The following is a 6,000-nucleotide window of genomic DNA, read 5'->3' as shown; positions in this document are numbered from 1 at the left end:
AAAGCCAACTCAATCCTCTTCCAAAAACCAACAAACTGTGGCTTCCCTTGCTGCCACTACTCCTGCTACCCCTGTACCAGCCAAATCCTGCCCAAGTGCCCTAAGTGCCCCTTCCATCATAATGGCCCGTGCCATGAATTACACTGCACTAACTATGACCGGAAGGGCCATACCGCCTGGTTTTGCAGATCTCAACCCAAACCCATTTCTTAGGTCCCCAGGAAGGGAGTAAGCCAGGCCTGTTATGGATGTGGCGAGGTAGGGCATTTCAAGAAAAACTGCCCGAAAGCTGGGAATGCGGGAGGAACAGGGAGACTACTTGCTATTGGCCACAATGAAGCGGTAGCATACCCCACGGTAGTCACGGGTACGTTATTCTCGATAACTCTTATGCTTGTATCCTATTCGATAGTGGAGCGGAAAAAAGTTTCGTAAACCATAACTTTAAACACTTACTTAAACAATCCCCACAACCATTAGAAGAAACCTTCGTCATAGAAATGGATAACGGAAAGACAGAGAATTCCAACGAGATTTACATAGGTTGTACCCTCACGCTAGATAATCATTCGTTCCCAATCGACCTTATACCCGTATCGATCAAGAGTTTTGATGTCATCGTAGGCATGGACTGGTTGAGTCTCCATCATGCCGACATCCGGCGTTTTGACAAAGCAATCGACCTAAATCTACCGAATAACGAAACCTTATTAATCTACGGAGACAAACCCAATATGAGTCTTCGTATCATCTCGAGTATACAAGCCCAGAAGTACTTCTGTAAGGAATATCGTGCATTCCTTGCACACGTCGTCGATACAAGCCAGAAAACAAAAGACCTAAAAGACTTCCCCGTAGTATGCGACTTCTCCGACGTCTTTCCAGAAGAGCTACCAGGTTTACCTCCCCAACGTCAGGTCGAGTTCATGATCGACTTAATTCCAGGAGTTACCCCCGTAGCCAAATCGCCTTATCGTCTAGCACCTGCTGAGATGCAAGAGCTGTCTGGTCAACTTAACGAGCTGCTCAGCAAGGGCCTCATAAGACCAAGTTTCTCACCTTGGGGAGCACCGGTCTTGTTCGTAAAGAAGAAGGACGGATTGTTCCGTATATGCATCGATTACAAAGAACTCAAGAAGCTGACGGTCAAAAATCGCTACCCTCTTCCTCGTATAGACAACCTATTCGACCAACTGCAAGGGGCGAGTCACTTTTCGAAGATTGATCTTAGGTCCGAGTATCACCAGTTACGAGTGCTTGAGGAAGATGTCCCGAAAACAGCCTTCCGAACTCGTTATGGACACTACGAGTTCGTAGTGATGCCGTTCGGACTGACCAATGTGCCCACGGTATTCTTGGATTTAATGAATATGGTGTGCCGTCCTTACCTGGATCAGTTCATCATCGTCTTCATTAATGACATACTTGTCTACTCTCGAAGTAAAGAGGAGCATAATGATCATCTACGATGAGTCCTAGAAACCCTACGATCGGAGACACTATACTCGAAGTTCTCTAAGTGCGAATTTTGGATCCGAAGAGTTGAATTCTTTGGGCGCGTGGTTAGTGAAGAAGGGATCCACATGGACCCATCCAAGATTAAAGCTATTGAGAAATGGTCAGCACCGAAGACGCCTACAGAAATTCGTCAATTTCTAGGCCTCGCTGGCTACTATCGGAGGTTCATACAGAACTTCTCTCGAATCGCGAAACCTCTTACAACATTGACCTAGAAAGGTGTGGCCTTTGACTGGGGAGAGAAACAAGAGAAGGCATTTCAAACCCTGAAACGAGCCTTATGCACCGCACCAATAATATCCCTCCTCGAAGGGATAGAAGATTTTGTGGTATACTATGATGCGTCCAATCAGGGGCTCGGTTGTGCTCTAATGCAACAAGGTAAGGTCATCGCCTATGACTCAAGACAGCTGAAGACACACGAGGTCAACTACACCACACATGATCTTGAATTAGAAGAGGTGGTGTTCGCCCTAAAGATCTGGAGACACTACATGTACGGTACGAAGAGCACGATATACACCGACTACAAAAGCCTCCAACGCATACTCAACCAGAAAGAGCTGAATATGAGACAACAATGGTGGTTCGAGCTACTCAATGATTATGACTGCGAGATTCGTTGTCATCCGGGTAAAGCCAATGTAGTAGCAGACGCCGTAAGTCGGAAGGAATATTCTGGTCGAAGAGTCAAGTCATTAACAATGACTATCCATTCGCATCTATCCGCACAGATTAAGGAGGCTCAGCTCGAAGCTTTGAAACCTGATAATGTAGCGGAAGAATCCCTGCGAGGAATGGATAAGAACCTAGAAGTTAAGGGTGATGGAGCATTATATCTCATGAACCTAATCAGGACACCGCGACACGGTGGCTTTAGAGACTTAGTCATGAAGGAAGCACACAACACTCGATATTCCGTTCACCCAGGCTCAGATAAGATGTATCTGGATCTTAAAAAGTCATATTGGTGGCCTAACATGAAAGCAGAGATTGCTACCTTCGTGAGTAAATGACTTACTTGCGCAAAGGTCAAGGTCGATTACCATAAGCCATCAGGTTTACTACAACAACCGGAGATACCTGAATGGAAGTTGGAGCGGATCACTATGGATTTCATAACCAAGCTACCCAAGACAACGGGTGGACTTGATACCATATGGATCATCGTTGACAGATTGACCAAGTCTGCGCACTTCCTACCCATCAAGGAATCAGATAAGATGGAGAAATTCACAAGAACATACATTAAGGAGATCGTATGACTGCATGGTGTCCCTATATCTATTATCTTCGATAGAGATAATAGGTTCACTTCGAGATTTTGGCAATCACTACAAAACGCCTTAGGGACGAAGCTAGACATGAGTACAGCCTACCATCCGCAGACCGACAGACAAAGTGAGCGGACTATCCAAACCCTGGAAGATATGTTGTGAGCCCGTGTGATCGACTTTGGTAAGGCATGGGATACCCACTTACCCATTGTCGAGTTTTCCTACAACAAAAGTTATCGTACAAGCATCAAGGCAGCTCCATTCAAAGCCCTCTACGGCCGAAAGTGCAGGTCCCCTCTGTGCTGGGCTGAGGTGGGTGACACTCAGTTAGCTAAAGGACGAGTTCCTGACAGGGCTCTCACAGGTCCGGAAATCATTCGAGAAACGACCAAGAAAATAGTGCAGATTCGTGAACGATTAAAAGCCGCTAGAGATTGACAGAAAAGCTACGTAGACAAACGAAGAAAATAATTTGGAATTCCAGGTGGGAGACCTAGTCCTTTTGAAAGTCTCACCCTGGAAAGGCTTAATATGATTCGGAAATCGTGGAAAGCTGAATCCAAGATACGTAGGTCCTTTCGAGATTCTCGCAAGAATCGGCCCCGTAGCTTACAAACTCAATCTACCCCACGAGCTTAGTAATGTGCATCGTACCTTCCACGTCTCAAACTTGAAAAAGTGCCTATCCGACGAGACTCTTGGGAGTGGTCCAAGGACCGCAAACTCCAAGGGAGTACCCTTTTGAACCCTAATCATTTCTCAAGCCTTTGATTTGATTTTAGAACCCTTCTTAGTGATGCAAGAGACCTTTAAACACACAAAATCAAAATTCCCATGAGTTTACGGCCGTAAACTCATGGGGGAAATGGTCTCTCAACCATAAACTCATATTAACCTTTCAAATGTTTTTAAATGCTTTGAGTTCATACCCCTTAACTAACCTTTCAAATGTTTTTAAATGCTTTTATGGGGGGGGGGGGATACAAGTTGAATCCAACAAATTATAGTGTCAATCACATCTGATTTGTAACTTGCAATCAAAAATGATTTCTATACTTTTAACCACTTTGCCATCAAAACTGCTTTAAATGTTTATCAAACTCATTTTTCGTGTTAAATGGTTATAAAAACTATTTCCAAACTTTTTTTCTTACTTCTTATGTTCCCAAACTATATCTACACCAATATATTTATATAAGTAAGACTTGAAGGACTAAGGACTGATAGCTCGCCTTATTTCCTGTTCTTGTTTATCTGTGGTCTTAGGGTATATTGTTATCTGTCTGACTATCGTTGAATTCTTAGTTATATATTGTATATATTTGTGTTGGATATGAATGTCTTCACTCATTTCAATATTTTTGTGTATCAAAGATAGACTACAACATGCTATTTAACTATAATAGGTATAGTTAAGGTTTACCGCTCCTTACTACCATTGCTATGATACTTACCATAGTTAGTACTCTCTACATGTTAAGTACTATATAAGAAGAATACTATATACTATACAAAAGAACACTAAATACATAATACCAAGAAGTACACTATACAATAATACAAGAGAATATAGTAAAACAGAATGTGACACACTATTCCTCTATACAACACTTAACTGCGCCTTCGTCGTGTAACCATAGTCTCCTGGAGGGAGAGCGGGAACTACATGTATAGATCTATACAGGACAGACACTCTCACATCCCGACTGCTAGCTACAGTCCGAGCCGACTAGGCCCAGGGATTACAAAATGTTACCACACTACGTGTGACCTGGAGGGTCATTAGACATTCGATCGCCTATCCGCATGGTTACATATGAATTCACATTCAGATCTCTAAATCAACAAATTAAGAAATATAGGTAAAACAGACTCCTCGAGGTGTATTATATACTTATCACTACCTAGAGTCTGCAGTTTGTTTTCCATTCAGCCGACAATAATACTGCTGGAATAATACATTATCTCCCCATTTACTTTTCATAAATGAAGTCCAAAACTATATTTTTATAATTGAAAGTCTAATTGGGAAAACTTTTACACAATCAAAGGATCAAACCTGCAAGTAACCAAGTCTTGGCAGAAGACTACTTTTACTGGAAAATATAGGATTTTCTAGAGATTCACACTATTTTCAAACTTGATAACAACTTTTACGATACTTGATTAAAAACACTTTTATACAAGCAATGACACTAAATGCTTATGAACTCACCTGCTTTATGCTGATACTCGTTTTCAAAATAACTTGTATTCTCAGGTCATCAGTAGACAGGTACAGATGCAGCTTTCGAGAAGACGAAGCACATACAAGACTCCTCTTTATTTTAATTATACTTTTTGGTGTCTAACAAACTGTACAAAACACGCTTGTATTACAATTACTATATTAATGCAATGGATGTTGTTGCTTGTTTTTACTATTATGCATTGTTATGATACTGTACATGACGTCCTCCACCTCAGAACGTATTCCACCGTTCTCGGTTTTGGGGTGTGTCAACTGGTAGCCGTCTGATATGTCCAAAAGCAGATTGAGAAGTAAAGGGATTGTACCTTTTAAGATCTTTAGTGATGAAGAGGTTGGTGTCGTTGCCCATGCTAAGTCCTGCATCAGCATGAAGATCTGAGATGCGTAGAGACCAGAACCTGGCAAATGTGAGTTCGGTAGGGTTTTCTTTTGGACACTCTTTGGGAATGTACTGCAAGAAGTCACCCGAAAAGATCTGACCGTAGTTAACATCGTGGCCAATGAACATACTCGACACCCACTCAATAGCTTGAGACCCATGTTATCAGTGCCTACGGTTCTACCTGACTGGCTGCGGATCACGAAATGGCAAACAAATTGCCACACCGCAGGCAACTAATTTTTCTTAAATTCGCCTATGCCTTTGATCTTCTTGTGGTAACCCATTTGATAGAGTGCAGAAAGAATGTCCGCCGTTCTTGGGGTGAAAAACTTGGTTGAACGATGAACTAACAGATTGATAGCAGTGAGGAATTTTTTCTTGGTCAGAATGACCAAAGAATCGTTCACCGGATTCAGATTCACCTCTTGAAGATTTTCGAGAGGTCGATATGTAGAGAAGGCACATTTGAAGAGATTTGAAAGAGGATCCACGTATGTGAATGAATCGAAGGGGCCAAACAGTGGGTAATTGGACAGAAATTTGATCATCAACTTGATCTGAGCATTACAGGA

Source organism: Lactuca sativa, chromosome 4 (assembly GCF_002870075.4).
Source record: "Lactuca sativa cultivar Salinas chromosome 4, Lsat_Salinas_v11, whole genome shotgun sequence".
In the NCBI taxonomy this organism is placed as follows: domain Eukaryota; kingdom Viridiplantae; phylum Streptophyta; class Magnoliopsida; order Asterales; family Asteraceae; genus Lactuca; species Lactuca sativa.
Note: the sequence above shows the minus strand (reverse complement) of the source record.